This window comes from Ovis canadensis, chromosome 4, assembly GCF_042477335.2.
Source record: "Ovis canadensis isolate MfBH-ARS-UI-01 breed Bighorn chromosome 4, ARS-UI_OviCan_v2, whole genome shotgun sequence".
Taxonomy (NCBI): domain Eukaryota; kingdom Metazoa; phylum Chordata; class Mammalia; order Artiodactyla; family Bovidae; genus Ovis; species Ovis canadensis.
Window position 1 is genome coordinate 843,012 of NC_091248.1, and position 16,272 is coordinate 859,283.

At 42.3% G+C, this 16,272-nt stretch overlaps 1 long non-coding RNA gene across 1 annotated transcript; it reads right to left on the minus strand.

Annotated features, from left to right (window-relative positions):
• Window positions 1-1,047: 1,047 nt before the first annotated feature.
• Window positions 1,048-15,542, minus strand: LOC138438750 (uncharacterized). The gene is made up of 4 exons (XR_011256454.1): window positions 15,393-15,542; window positions 11,941-12,074; window positions 9,776-9,896; window positions 1,048-3,788 (listed from the first exon to the last, which is right to left on the minus strand). It is a non-coding gene; the product is annotated as an uncharacterized lncRNA (long non-coding RNA).
• Window positions 15,543-16,272: the final 730 nt, after the last annotated feature.

Sequence of the window (16,272 nt, forward strand, 5' to 3'; positions counted from 1 at the left end):
GACCGTAAGGAGGGGCAGGGAGCCGGCGCCTGGAAGCCGAGTGAACAGCATGCGGGAATCGAGCTTCCTAGGGGGAAGACGAAGCAGCCCAGCCGCCTTAGGCTGCAAGCCCTGCTTGGGCGGAGTCGAGTGCGCCTCCAGGATGGCAGAGCTCCAGCTCTGCTCAGAGGCCCGATCTGGCAGAGTTCCTGGTGCGAGGCTGCTCTGCCCTGGGCAAACCTTGCCCAGACTTGCCTCGCTGCTAGGCTTCCTACCCAGGAAGGAGCAGCCTTTGCGAAGTTGGGAGACGCCACTGGCGCCTTCCTGGCCTCAGCTCCACTCCTGTATTGCCTTTGCACCTAGGCCCCAGGCGTCCTTTGGGAGGCCTTAGGGGCCGGTGGGTTCCACACTGCCAAGGGCTCCCATAGTGAGAGGTCTGTTCAAGGGAAGGGATGGGTATATTTGGAGTACAATCCTGTATCAGATGTGAGGCCCACACCTTCACCCTGAACGCTCACTCTGAACCCTCACCCCGAACCCTTACCCTCACCCACGCCCTCACCCTGAACCCTCACCCTCACCCTCTCCCTGAACCCTCACCCTCACCCTCTCCCTGAATCCTCACCCTCATCCTGAATCCTAACCCTCACCCTGAATCCTTACCCTCACCCTCATCCTGAACCCTCACACCTCACCCCTCACCCTAACAAGTTTGGAGGGCTGTTCCACGAACTCTAACCTTTACCCTACCCTAACCCGACCCCCATCCACATCCTAACCCTAACCCACATCATAGTCACGCCCTCAGCCCTATACTTACCCTTGAAGTACCTACCCGCATCTTCTTCATTTTTGACACTTCCCATGCATAACAAAAGACGAGGTTGTAAGGTTTCAAACATGGATCCAAGACCCATTATCCACATAAAAGGGATATAAATACTATGATCATATCATTTAAATCTCTTGCATCACCAAAATACCTCTCCACCACTTATCCAGTCGCCATTGATGGATCACATCTATCTCATACATTTTATAACTTAGCAATCAAATACGCACCAGGACTCTGGGTAATTATAGAGACAAGATTTATTTATACCATAAATATTTCAACAAATTCCACTTTCTACGATGAGTTCAATCTTCACAAAAGTAGGATGAACAGCACCTGTTTCCACTAGGATCCATAGAGCGTGAAAATCTTAATGATGACCACCAGAAAGGTCAGCACGGTTGATATCACAGATTTTTCAGTGTTCCAATACAAGTTCTACCCAAATCCATAAAGAAAGACATACGCATAGGAAACTACAAATTGAAAGCAAGTCTATTGAGATAAATATTGGACATCAATTGTATGAATCTTTAAGGCATAACTGCAGACATTCTTCAGACATTCTTCAAATTCATAGAATGACAACAAAGTATGGCTACGTACAATCCATTCGGTTTTATGAACCACTCATGAATAACCTCACAAGCCATTTGAAACCAGATGACAATTTCAAATAGCTTTGATCTACAAACAAGGCTGTAAGACAGAAAGTTAAAATCGAAATACATGAAGTAAATCCTCAATAGATATGAAAACATCCCATGGTAGTGAAGTCAATTAGCATTAGTTATTAGGGCTTTCATGCACAGACTCATCTCTGATCGATGTGATCCCAATTCATATTTGGCAAAAAATACGAAAGCTGATCTTAACAGTCATATTATTTTTCTTTGTACCCCTAAAAAGAAAAATGAACATGAAAAACTAAATTAAGCTTGGAGGCTCACATTTCCCAATCGGTATACAAAGCAACAGCATGTCAAACTTTCTAATTCACATATGCATTTAAATGAAATTGGATGAAATACCCCTAAATAAACACATACTTCTATGCCCAATGTTTCACAAGGCAGAAAACGCTCAATGAATGAAACTGAGAGGGTAACAGCCAGGAAGGCCAGGGGTCTCCAAAGGGAGGAAATGGGGTGCAAGTGTCAGACAGTTGTTATCTGTCACTTCCGAGGCAGGAGGAAACAAGCTGTTATCTTTTTTCCCCTTCTTGATACAAATTTAAACAGAGATTTTCTCTTACAATTCTGTGTTGCTATAATGACACCTGGTTCCGCCTGAACTTCACTTTTCTCATACTTTGAGCTGACCAAGGCATTTTTCTCATGGAAAGGTTTGCCTTAAGCTATGTGAATGTACTATGTATTTACCCTAGACTCTATCTTCAAGTAGGTTCTGCCTAAAGGCTCAGAACTGACTTGACAAACCAATATGCTTTACTCATACATGGCTCTCCTGATCTATGTGAATGAAGCTATCCATTTGCTCATATCAATCGTTTTATGGCCCAGGATGACTCACCTGGTGCCACGGTCATCTCCATATATCTTGTGGGTGAGGGGTCTGCTGCCATTCCTTTCTCTAATGAGTAGACTGCTAGTAGCTAGATAACATCCAGCCAAAGATGAGTAGGGGGGCACTCTTTCTGCCCCCTTCTGATGTCTATGTCAGAAGCTTTCTCTCTTTTATACTTTAATAAAACGTTGGGACACAAAAGCTCTGACTGATCAAGCCTCATCACTGGCCCCGGGTTGAATTCTTCCTCTAAGGAGCCCAAGAATTCAAGCATCTTTCATGGTTAGACAACAACCTTTCCAAACAATGGTCTTTTCAAAAAAAAAAAATGATGATAAGTGATGAGTATGCATATGTCTACGAATGAAATGGGACCTATATGTCAAACCACATAAAAATATATCTTCCCTCAACATACATATAACACAACCAGGCCTTCACATGCATCGATTCTCCAACTATCAAGTCATACAAATATGGATGTAAAATATCACAATACATTCCAAAGTTTAAAAGTGATGGATATTGACTTTCGCCCGCTGGTGCTTCTTTTTATGTCATCTCCATTATATTAGCTATGACAACGAATCATGTGCTGTGCGAAGTCACTTACATTGTGTCCAACTCCTTGGGATCATATGGACTAGGCCCCACCAGGCTCCTCTCTCCATGAGATTCTCTAGGCAAAGATACTGGAGGGGGTTGCCATGCTCTCCCTCAGGAGATCTTCCTGCCCCAGGGATGGAATCCATACCTCCCATGTCTCCTGCATGGGTATGTTCTGCATGTTCTTTACCACTAGAACCACCTGGGAAGCCCCAAGACACATGAACATCAGTGGATTTGGGGATCCACGGGGCATATACAGAACCATTCCTCCAACAAAACTGAAGAATGACTTTAAAATCTCAAACAAAACATGAGTATATGTGTTCACAAACTTCATGGAGCAAGGGTTTCTTCGATCTGAAAACTGGCATCGATGAAGGACTGTGTGAAGAATACTTCAAAGTCTATTTGGCAAACACAGCCTATGTTGGCTATATTTAGTCCTCAGTTGAATGGAATGTCATGAGTACTGGTCATTTCAAATAAGTAGCCTATGACGCTGTTTACACTTATTGGGACGCGTGGTATACCACATTCACACATTTCAGTAGCATTGGTGCAAAAACGATACATTTCTCAGGGGAAGCTTCTACATGGACTCCTGGGATCAGAGCTCTAACTCATACACACATACTTTTCCTTTTAAAATGATCCTGCATGATAAGCAAACAAAACACTGGATGAACACCTAGACGGTGAGCTCTGTACTAAATGATTTTAAAGCCAGTAGATGGAATGAGCTGATGAGGAAGACTACAAACGAGTCATCTTCTTCAACTTGGTCAAACTGCTCATAGTCATACAAGTGAATGAAAAGTTGAGCCTGTTGTCATTAAATCTGTTTAAAAGAAATAGAATAATAAAACAAATTAGTAAATCTTATTTTCTTAATAAACATTGTATTATTTCTGCACAGCTTTGTTACTGGCATGAATAGAATATCTACAATAATAACTTGTCACAGTGAAATGGATTCACATTCGATATCGATTCACATCTATAATTGATGCCATAGCTGTTTGATACTATTGCTTGAATGAATGCAACTTATGTGACTTCACAAACTACAAACACGACTAACATAATAGGTATTAAAAAACCTTGAGTGACATGAGCGTGAAGACTTAGTAGAGTTGCTCTCAAGAATAATGATACTATTATTCGCTCTAGCCATAGTACTGGAATCTGTACATTAACACCCCTGCAAAACAAAAGGAAAGGATAGAATAATAATAAAGGAACTTCATAACTATATTCCTACTGTAAACATTCAACACTATGTTTTCTTTTAAACTGACTTTCATATTTGGTCTACTGTAACCTCTTCTGTGTTCATTTTATGCTAAACTTATTGCTAACAGTAAAATTACCATACGAGCTCTAATTAATTTTTTTTTTTACTTGCAAAGCTACTGATAGAACCAAAGGCCAATATCTACATCAAACAGGAGAAACGGAATGGAAACTGTAAACAATTTTATGGAAGAACATTTCCGTGCTCCTATTCAGTCAAATGGGCATTCAAAAGGATGTGATTTTTCTGAAAGTTTATTTCAGAAACTTGGAATTGGATGACTGCAAACAATAAAACTAACAATATATTGATACATAATATTAATAATATACAGTGGGTCATTCTTTTTTTATTCTGCCACAGCTAACAGACAGAAAGTCAGTTGTCATAACTACTACTAACATAAGACCCTCACCGATAAGTGAAGATATATAGGAAAATCCATAATAGCTCTAAAAACCATCAAAGATAAAATGGTAATTAAAAAATACACTGACAGTTTAGCTGGTATAAGAAACAGGATGATTATGAAAGCAAAGCCAACAATCATGGATAGGCCATGGAAGCCCGTGGCTGTCACCAGTGTTGACTTATATCCTTCATCTGAGGTTGTTAAAAGCGCTTGGTAAAATCCAGAGGTTTGCAGCAGTGGTAACCTCCTGAACAGACTGAAATAAAAAGGGTTTCCAGAATATCCTGATGATTTCCATCTACTAGGCTGTGATGAGCTCAAGCAATGCATACTCCAGAGGACAGAAGACAGACAGGTTGGGAACACGTCTACTGCACTTACGGAGAAAGGGAATGTTGCTGCTCAGCCTAGTACAAGTGTAGAAGCAACACCTTGGTGATTCGACCTTTAAAGACTCGATACATATGAGAACGACTGGTATGAATAAACCTTCAGAAGTGCTTTCTCAGACCTCCTCCCATCATAAGCACAAGCATAATGAAAACGCTGAGTTTTCATGGTCTCACCCAAAATAAGACTCACTTATGGCTTTGCTTTGAGAATAGTTGAACTACTCATTGTTCAAGAGAAATGATCCTTTCTTCTCTGAAGATTTGTGAATCATTCACAGGGTGTGGTGAATAAACTACTTAAGGGTCTAATACATAAAAATGCAATAGGCTAAGCACAGAGATGTTTTTCTCCCTTTCTCAAAGGATGGAACATTTTGTATTTGCACTGATTTTATGTCTTGACTTCATGTACAATTATATACTGATTTTTTTAGTTGACATACAATAGGACTAAAAATATTGATATAATACTGATAACTCATGTTGGTATGTGTGGTTGTCACATAGGATTCACAGGAGATTTAAATTCACAGTTGTCAACGTAAAGGATGAATGCTATTTAGCTTCTTCGTGAATCTAGACCACGAATGAAGAGTTTTCCTCAACATATTTCACTGAGAGAAATACAAGGATGATAGGCATAATACTATGCTTCGACTCATGGATATCTAAGCATTGCTCACAATACAGATCTGATTTTCAACATCAGGGTTCTTTCAGTGTCCTTGAACAGCATTTGTTTTTCTGTATACAGAAGAAAAAACTCATGAGTATCAAACTGGTTCACATAAAACATGTGTATGAATTGTTATCTTCCTGAACCAGGGATCAAACCCACATCACTTCCCCCTCCTGCACTGGTAGGCAGATTTTTTATTTATCAACTGTGCCACCTAGGAATCGACATACATTTCAAGGACCACTGCCATCAGCTTCTACTGTTCATGACCAAAGTAGGAGAAACAACATTGGAAGAAGTACTCATAAGGGTACTCATAGGAAGTACTCATAAGTCAAGGAACTGTTATACTGGGTACTCTCGTTGTTACTGGGACAAGTCAGTTCCTCCGATGATGATGGGTATAACTGAAAAATTATTACAAATGCATGCGCTGCGATGTCTACGTGATAAATGTGTTCCTCTTATACTATTGCTTCAGGGATGCCTACTTCAGCATGAAGGAATGCACTTCAAGGGATGCCCGCTATTCCAGCTCAAGCAACAGATAGTGAAGTGCAGATCATTGTCCTTTGTTGAAAATAATCAGCACTTTGTCAACATAGGGAACATGCCAGAGGGACCCTTGGGATGGAACTCTAAAAACAGGTTGGGCCCTCTTTTTGCCAAGCCCTGCGATAAAATACAAATCAGAAAAAGAAAAATAGCATCGGTTTTGTCAGGACTTCCTCATCTTTTCTTTCTCGGTAGCAGGAAGCAGACATTGAGGCCAGAGGACTGCAGGATTTCATTGTGAACTAACGTTGGGTGGGGTGGAAGCTCATCACTCTAGTAAGAATGTGGTTCAATAAAATGGAATTTCATTCACTTCATGGACATAGAGTTCTATAATCCTTCATTAAGGAATTCAATAAGCTATATTTCCTTACACCTTCACAATCTCTTGGTTTACGAGAACATCAATTGCTAGTCCAGCACTTATACAATGAGTGTTACAGGTAGTATGAATGTATAAATGATGATGAGCAATGACAGGAAGTTTATTTAATCTCTGTTTGAATTCTTGATTTTTTATATAATTTTTTATAATATCCTTACAGATGTGAATATTTTACTGACATGTATAAATACACGTTGAGTAGTGCTATGATAACTCATAGTGTTGGCACAATAAATATCATGGTTACTATGTGCTTTTCATATATTCCTTTTGAGATTCTCTTCCATTATACATTATCATAAGATATTTAATAGTTTCCTAAACTGTACAGTAGGTCCTTGTGGCTTCTTTTATATATAGTAATGTACTTGTTAATAATTCAAACAAAAACTGGTACACAAATACTCATAGTGACATTCACAATAGCTCAAAGGTAGAACTCATTCAAGTGTCCGTTGGTGGGAGACTGAATATGCAACACAAGGTATATTCAGAAGCTTGAACGGTATTCCACCATACGAAAAAGTACATTAAATGGTGCTGCCACTCTGCAAGACATTACAGAAATGACTCCAAAACAAACACATGGAATAAATACATAGTTCGATTCCAATTCAAGCTATGTACCCAAAAGGATTGGGAAAGGGGGCTGAAAAAATGGATACTTCTTCCGTCATACTCACAACAGCATGATTCACACTGGCAAACAAACAGAAGTGATCTAAGTGTCCATGGCAGCCAATTCCATAAACAAACTGTGGTATACACACAATGGAATCTGATTCGGCCCTTCAAAGTCAGTAATTCTGACAATGCGACAATGTGGACAAACCTTATGGTCATTAGATCATGTGAAATAAACCAGACCAAGAAAAGACAAACGTTCTGTGATTCCACTCATATGAGATATCCAAACAAGTCAAATCTGTCAGAAATAGCAGAGAGTGATTCCGACCGATCGAAAAGAGTTCATGTTTCATGGACCTCAGTTTCCCTTGGAAAAACTGACTTCCCGTGATATCTCCAAAACCAATTAGACAAATAATTGGAAGCTATATCCAGTCAAATGAATGTAGACATAATGTTATATACAGTGTACACCAAACTCACTCAAACTTCTTAACAGACAAAAGGCAAAACTGTATCTATGGTACCTCAGCTTAGCTTAAAACTGTATCTACAGTACCTCACTTCTGCTTATAAAATTTAACAACAACAACAACAACACACTAAAGTCTATCCAAAAAAGGATATAAAACATATATAACATTAACTTTAAAGAATTAGACATTTAAACTGTGAAAAACCTTATTCACAAAACTTAAACACAAGCCACAGGAAAATATATTTATAAAATACATATCTGATAAAGGATTGTACTCCAAATATACCAAAAAATCTAGAACAATCTCATAAAAAATGTATACACCTAAACACCTGGCCTACAAAAATATAAAGATAGCAAATAAGCCTATCAAAAAGACTCAAAATCACATATCATTAGGAAATTACAAACTAAAATAACAGTGAGGTAGCACTGCACACCTATTAGATCCAGTAAACTCAAAAAAAAAAACGGGGGTAGGGCACAACTTCTCCGGTGGCTCAGTGGTAAAGAATCTGCCTGACAATGCAAGACACTCTAGTTTGATCCCTTACCCCAGAAGATCCCACATGCCACAGAGAAACATAGCTGGATTTTTCCACAGCTAAACAAAGCTCACCTGTGACCTGAATACTATATGGCTAGCACTTACTAAACAGCTTTGAAAACGTCCAGACAAAAAGTATCACATGATTATATACAACAGCTCTACTTGTAATAACTAAAAACTTTCAAATATCAGGATGTCTTCAGTAGATGACAGTGTAAACAAATGGGGATACATCCAAAGTGAAGGGGAGCAAATGCTACCACAAAATATACCACCTCAGCATGAGAATTAGTGGGACCCAATTAACTTTTTTTTTTAGAGGACACATGATCATCTCTGAAACCCAAGTTCAAGACAGCCCTTCTGTGAGTCACATTTACCAGAGAAATCTCATTTCAAAGGAATCCTCTCTATATGCCAGATAGAAGGATGAGACACAGTCTTTTGAAACTCTTTTTTCTTTTCTATCGATAGGGAAAGCTAAGCCGTAAATCTGCACAACAACCATACCCTTCCTTTCCTTTGGTTGTATCTGTAAAATATTTGTTTCTTTTTTAATTTGGCTGCGCCAGGTCAACCTTCATTGAGGTAAGCCAGATATTTAGCTACAACATGCAAATTCTCCTTTGTGGCATGGGAGATCTAGCTCTTGGATCAGGGAATGAACCTGGGCCTCCTTCTTTGGGAGTGTCCAGTCTCAGCCACTGGACCACCAGAAAGTGCCTGTTTTGTTTTCAGATGAAGATGGAATCTAAGGTGATATCTTGGGCCATTTCAGTCACTGACTCAGTTTCCTGAGTTTCTCCAAAGCACGCACAAGGTGCACATTATTAAACTGGTTTGCAAAACAAGAAAAGGTTGTCTGCTACAACACTGTATGCTTACAAATATCTAAATGGTAAATGGCATATTATTTATTTTTAATTACTATGGGGGGGGGGAGAAAGAATGCAGGATTCATACATGTTACCACATGAATAAATATTAAAACCATCTTCAGTGAAAAAGAAATCCACATAGAAAAGGCCACCCAGAACCCTTATTCACCATGTCTGCTTTCAATCCATCAAGTTTGTCCAAATAACTGAAAATCTCAGTAACACTCTAAATAAAGAAAAAAGGATGACGATGGAAACAAAAGATATATTCATACACTTGAACAATTGCTAAAAGTGGAAGTGGGGCAGTGGATTACATTATAATGTAGGTACCATATGATTTCCTGATTTTGGAGATTATGTGCTGGTTCTGCAGAAGGTACCCATTTTGGATAAAACACATAGAGTATTTTAGATGATGTGGCAAATGCTAGCACTTGTTCCCATTGCTAGGCATTTTCTGTACATTTTAAATGACTGGAAAGTATACTAGGTTTCAAAACAACCATGTCAATACCACAAAAGAAATTTAGAGCAGACAGGCAGGAAACTTTCTGATACAGGCCAAGACTTACCCAGATGAAGTTCAAGGGAAGCTGCGATGCTCACTGCCCGTGAAGGAGTCCACGTGGAATGAAGAAGTAGTGTGGGAAGTCTATTAGTAACCACCATGTCTTGGGTCCTCTGGATGACCTACTGCAGGAGAAACAGATCTTACAGATAAAATGTTCCACATCACTTCACAAAAAGTTGTTAGACTACATTCAGTAAAGCTGAATCATTTTGGATTAATTTACAATCATAAAATACTACCCTTTACAGTCCAAAAATCACTTGCATTTCTATACACTAATAACAATCAGAAAAAAATATTAAGAAAATCCCACTTAAATAAAACATCTAGCAACAAACTTAATCAAGAACATAAAAAACCAGTAGTCAGAAAACTAGAAGGCACTGATAAAGAAACCAAAGAAAATACAAACACACAGAAAATTATTCCACGCTCATGCACTGGAACAATGAGGAATTAAAAGGTCCATTCCAACCAAAGTCATCAACAAATACACGGACTGCAATCACAAAATAATATTCAATGGCATTTTTCACAGAAATAGAAATATTCCTAATATTAGGCTGCTACTGTTGAACAGGACCTTAAACGGCCAAAAAGACTCTGAGAAAGAGGAACACAGCTGGAGGCATCTTCCTATCCCTCTTCAAACTACATCACGGAGCTGTAGTGACCACCACAGTGAGGAACTGGCAGGAACACAGACACATGGACTCCAGGAGAGAATAGAGAGCCCAGAAACGAACCCACCTGTACATGGTCAGTTCCTGAAAATCAAACCAGGAACGAGCGAAGAGGAAAGGACAGTCTTCTCAAGAAACAGTGACAGGAAAATGGCCACCTACACGGAAGAACATCAGTGTTCATCCTCTACATCATCTAAGGCAAATCTAACTGAAAACCCACCGCTTTGCACACGGAGCTCTTTCCCCCTGAGTCCTCTGAGATGGACCTCCAGTCAGCCCTCAGCTGGACACAGGAAACGTCTACTCCATCCTCATTTTTCGCTCTTGCAGCGCCTCCCTGCTGGTGGGCACTGAGGCAACCCTGCTCCTCTCAGCCTGGATGCAGCCCTGTTATCCAGAAGCCTGAGCCCCGATGGTCCTGAGGAGACAAAGCTCCCGCCAGCTGCTCACGGAGCAGAGTCTAAAGGCAAAGCGTCCTGCGCCCGCGGGTCAGAGGGGCCTTTGGCGCCCCCTGCGGGCCACAAGAGAAGAGCGGGCAGCCCGGTGCTCACAGACCTCAGAGGGCTCACCCAGAAGCAGCTCTGCTGCGAGCACTCAGACTGGAAGCCCAAACTGAAATGGAGCAGAATAGCTCCATGACCCTCCGCAAAACATGGCTAAGGAACAATCAGAGCCTGCATGGAATGCAGCCATAAAAAGGAACACATTTGAGTTTGTTCTAATAAAGGGGAGGGAAGTCAGTCAAAGAGAGAAAAACATGGAATCTAGAAGGATGGTACTGACGAGTCTGTTCACAGAGCAGCAATGGAGGTGCAGACATAGAGAACAGACTTACAGACGAGGGTGGGGAACAAGAGGGAGAGGGTGAGATGAATGGAGAGAGCAGCATGGATGCAGGTACACCTACATTTGTAAATAGACAACCAATGGGAATTTGCTGTATGATTCAGGGAACTCAAACTGGGGCTCAGTAGTAACCTGGAGAGGTGGGAATGCGTGCGAGGTGGGAGGGAGATTCAAGAGCAAGAGGACATAGGTACACCTATGGTTAATTCATGTGGATGTATGACAAATCAAACCAATATTGTAAAGCAATGATCAATCAACTAAAAGAAATAACTTTAAAAAAATATGAACATAAACACAAACTTTGCAACAAGGTAACTCCATTTAAAAAACTATAGAATTTTAGAAAACTGCAAAAGTTCTACATGACCGTTGGTCTGGTGATCAGGTCTAACATACACAAAACAAGCCAACTTACCAAATTATGAATATAAATTATTTAAAACATTGCCTTTTATCATTTCATACATTTACCCTGTGGAGGACCTTACTCGAGAGAACCAAAAACAAACTGTTAAATGAACCACGGACCACCCACCCTGGCCAGGCAACAGAGAAAAGAAAACACTTGCAGGAATCATCTTACAACAGGAGGTCCTGGGAAGGAACAAGGAACGAACAAGCTACCACCAACCAGAATTCTGGAGAGGTCAGGAGATGGGAGGCTCCAGTTCAGAGGTCCTACCAACCTCCCAGGATCCACTTCGCTGGAATCCATCTCAGCTGAGTGATGCGTGTGCCCCCAAGAAGGATCCCAATTCAGAATGCCTGGCAAGAGACAAACCAGAAATGAGCCCGATGACCATAAAACCTGAGACTGTGAGCCACGTGACAGAGTGGTTCTCTCCGTTTCCCTCACCCTCCTGCCCTCCACCCTGGCAGCCCTTCCCAATAAAGCCTCTCGCTTGGACAGCACTCCTCTCCTCAGACAACTCATTGCCCAGTGTCAGACAAGAACTCACTCTCAAGCCCTGAAAGGGATCCCCCTTCCTTCATCAAAAGCAATATCCAGGAGAAAATATCTTCAAAACGCTATCTTGCAGAGAAGGAAATCAGAGAAGGCAATGGCAGCCCACTCCAGTACCATTGCCTGGAGAATCCCACGGACAGAGGAGCCTGGTAGGCTGCAACCCCGGGGTCACTAAGAGACGGACACGACTTCACTGAGTGGCTTCACTTTCACTTTTCACTTTCATGCACTGGAGAAGGACATGGCAACCCACTCCAGTGTTCTTGCCTGGAGAATCCCAGGGACAGAGGAGCCTGGTAGGCTGCTGTCTATGGGATCGCGCAGAGTCAGGCACGACTGAAGCGACGCAGCAGCAGCAGCAGCAGCAGCAGCAGCAGCAGCAGCAGCAGCAGCAGCAGAGAAGGAAATGGCACCACCTGCAGTACTCTGGTCTCAGAAATCCCAGGGACAGAGGAGCTTGGTGGGCTACAGTCCAAAAGCAGGGCATTTCTGATGGGAGGAAACAGTCCCAGGGAAGCTGAGCTGCTCACCAAAGGCCCCAGAGCTTTGGATAGCACACCAGAGCTGGGGCTGAGGATTCCCAGCTGCCATGCCTCTTGATCCTGGCCTCTTTCACTAGATACATGTGTGGAAAACTAGTCTAAAATATGCCCTGGTGGTTCCATAGTAAAGAATCCACCCCCCGGTGCTGGAGATGCATGTGCGATCCCTAGGATGGGAAGATCCCACATCCTATGGAGCCCGTGTGCCACAACAGCCGAGCGAGCCTGTGCTCTAGATCCTGGAAGCCACGATGCCGAGTTCACATGCTGCAGCCACTGAAGCCCGTGAGCCTGTGCCCCTCAACAAGAGGAGACACTGCAGTGAGAAGCCTGCAAACCACTAGTTATGGCCCATGCTCACCAAAACTAGAGAAAAGCCCACACACAAAGAGGCAACACAGCCAACAATCAATAAAACTGTTTTCCTAAAACAATGCATATCTGACAAAGAAACTGTATTCGAATTGTCCAAGAACACTAGAGCAAACAAGCCCATTCATAATTGGTAGCGACTGAAATAGACACCTGGCCACTGAGGGTATACTGATAGTAAACTATCATACAAAAACATACTCAAGATACTGGTGCAATGCATGCAGAGCCCCCTTTGAAAGACAATCTGACAGTTTTTTTTTCAGTAACCACGTGGGACAAGCACTGAATTCTGTGTATGACAAGCGGTGGAAGCCAGGTATCTTACCATTGGAATGCAAAGTTACAGATAAACAAAAGGAAACGTTACAATGTCCATGTCGTGGTGGATCAGGTTGGAGACATCACAAATTACCTTTAACTGAATATGTTCAAAGGTGAGCTGGAATACATGTATATATATATATATATATATATCCATGTATTGTCAGCTGAGCATATTGAGCTCCTACATGTATGTTTTAAATATCATTCTCTAATAAAAGGGAACAGGAAACATCTCCAATGGCCCGGTGGTAAAGAATCTGCCTACCGATGCAGGGAACACGGGTTCAATTCCTGTGTAGGAGATTCCACACGCCCAGGGGCAATGAAGCCCTTGAACAGCTCTTGAAGTTTGCATGCTCCAGAGCCCAAGTTCTGCAAACAGAGAAAGCACTGCAATGAGAAGCCATGGCACAGCAACTAGAGGGTAGCCTCTGCTCACTACAACTAGACAAACGAGCAATAAAGACAAAAATGAAGTCAAAAATAATGTAATGTTTAAAAAAAGGACAGTTCTTTGAAGAAATGACTGAGACTAGGGGTGAGACTGTAAATATATGAGACAGGGTCATCTTAAATTATGAGAAATTAAAGAAACTAAAGACAACTATCAAGCTGTCCAAACTGATACAAATGAATGATGACACAGTGTTATCTGTATACACCAGCAAATAACAATCTGAAAAGGAATTTAAACAAACGATTCCCTTTCAGTCATGTCAACATTAATAAAAGACTTTGCTATGGACAGAATGAGGATAACAAGACTGGCACACTGGAAATGATACATGATTGCTGAAAAATACCCTAAAGACATGGACAGATATGCCATAGCGATGAAAAGGCTTCAGTTGGCAATACCATGGAATGCATCTTCAATCTGAAATGAAGATTCAATATGAATTTCAAAAGGCTGAAAGGTGGTTGCTAAACCACAAAAGATGCCAGCATTCTTGGACTCCAGAGGAGAATTCAATCCAGGGCAAGTGACGAAGCTTGATGGCTCAGAGGTTTTCTGTTAAAAAGTTTTATTAAAATATAAAAGAGATCGAGAGAGCTGCTGACGTAGACAGTAAAAGGGGGAAGAGTACCCCCTGCTAGTCTTTAGCCAGATGTTATAGAGCCACTAGCAGTCTGCTAATGAAAGAAAGACAATGTGTCAGAGAATGGCACCAGGCCCCTCACCCACAGCATGCATTGAGATAACATTGGCAGCAGATGAGTCATCCCAGGCCATAAAATGATGGACATGAATCTTGAAGAAAGGCAGATTTCCAAGCAAATATATAGTTTCATTCACATAGATTAAGAGAACAAGGTATGAGTAAAACATACTGGTTTGTCAAGTTTTTTCTGAGCCTTTAGGGGAAACTGACCTGAAGACAGAGCCTTGGGTAAATACATAGTACATTAGCATACCTTAAGACAAACATTTCCATAAGAAAAATGCATTGCTTAGTTCAAGGTTTGAGGAAAGTTAAATTCAGGTGGAGCCAGGAGTGGTCATGGCAACACAGAAATTTCTGAGAAACCTTTTAAATTTGTATCAACATGGAGAAAAAAAAATGCAGCACTCTTTTGTCTCCTCCGGCCTCTTAAGAGAGAGAAAAAAACGTCTGACACTTGCAGTCTATTTTCTCTGTCTGGAGACCCCTGGTCTTCCTGCCTGTTATCCTCTCCAGGCCTGTAGGAAGCAATACACTAGGCTGCTTGGGAAAACCGCGCGGGTCTGAGCTTTATGCAAAGGGGTAAAGCAGTAAAACCCTTGACCTCAAAGGCGAGGCTTTTCTGCGACCGCCGTTTTAGTCGGCTCCGAGACTGCAAACAAAGAGGGCAGAATACATGGTTCCCTGCTCCGCCCAGTCCGAGTTCCCTTACCTGTGGCCCACAGCCCTGCGCTCTGCTCGCTGGATGCCAATCGACGGGGACCCAGGAGCCCACGAAACGAGCATTCCCAGCTGCAATGGCGAGCCCTGAGAGCCCTGGCCCCCGACGCGCCGCCATGTTCATCCCGCCCCAGACCCGCTCACGTGAGCCGCGCTCCTGACCAGCAGCCCAGGCTCGCCCCGCCCCCGACGCGCTCACGGTGCGCCCCACCCCCACGCCCCCTTCCAGGACAGGCCCGCGGGACCGCGACTGCCTCCAGGTGAAACACAAGGACAAGCAAATCCACCCCACCGAGACAATCCAAGCTTTTTCTCAGCTGATCTGTCTATGATTTAGGGATAAAACTATGACTATAGAAAGCAAAGATGACCTAGGACAGCCATGATAGTCTATAGAGCCAGACCCTGGCGGGCAGAGGCTTGAAGAGGGTCCGGGAGCTCTGTTAGAACAGCAAGCCTCTGTAGCGTAGCGGTTAGGTGCGCTGGTGAGCAGGCAGATGATGGTCTGTAAGTCAGGAGTTCAAGTCTGCAGCTTAACTCTTTTGCTCTTAGGGGGCGGGGGACAGCAACAGGCGGGACTTAGACCAGAAACGTTTATTTTTATTTTAGAGGTTTATTGTTTAGCTTAGGGTTAGGGTTCGGGCAACCCCCCAACTTGTTCAGGTTCGGGTTCAGGGTTAGGGTTAGAATTTGGGGATCCCCCCTCTTCTAAGAGTTCGGGTTTGGGTTAGGGTTCATGTCAGGGTCAGGGTTCGGGTTACGGTTAGGGTTAGCATTAGTGTTGGGGTTACAGCTTAAAGTGAGCCCTAATAGGGCCCATAGTTCTTTATTAGCCTGCCCTGGCGGGCTGAGGCTTGAAGAGGGTTCGGGAG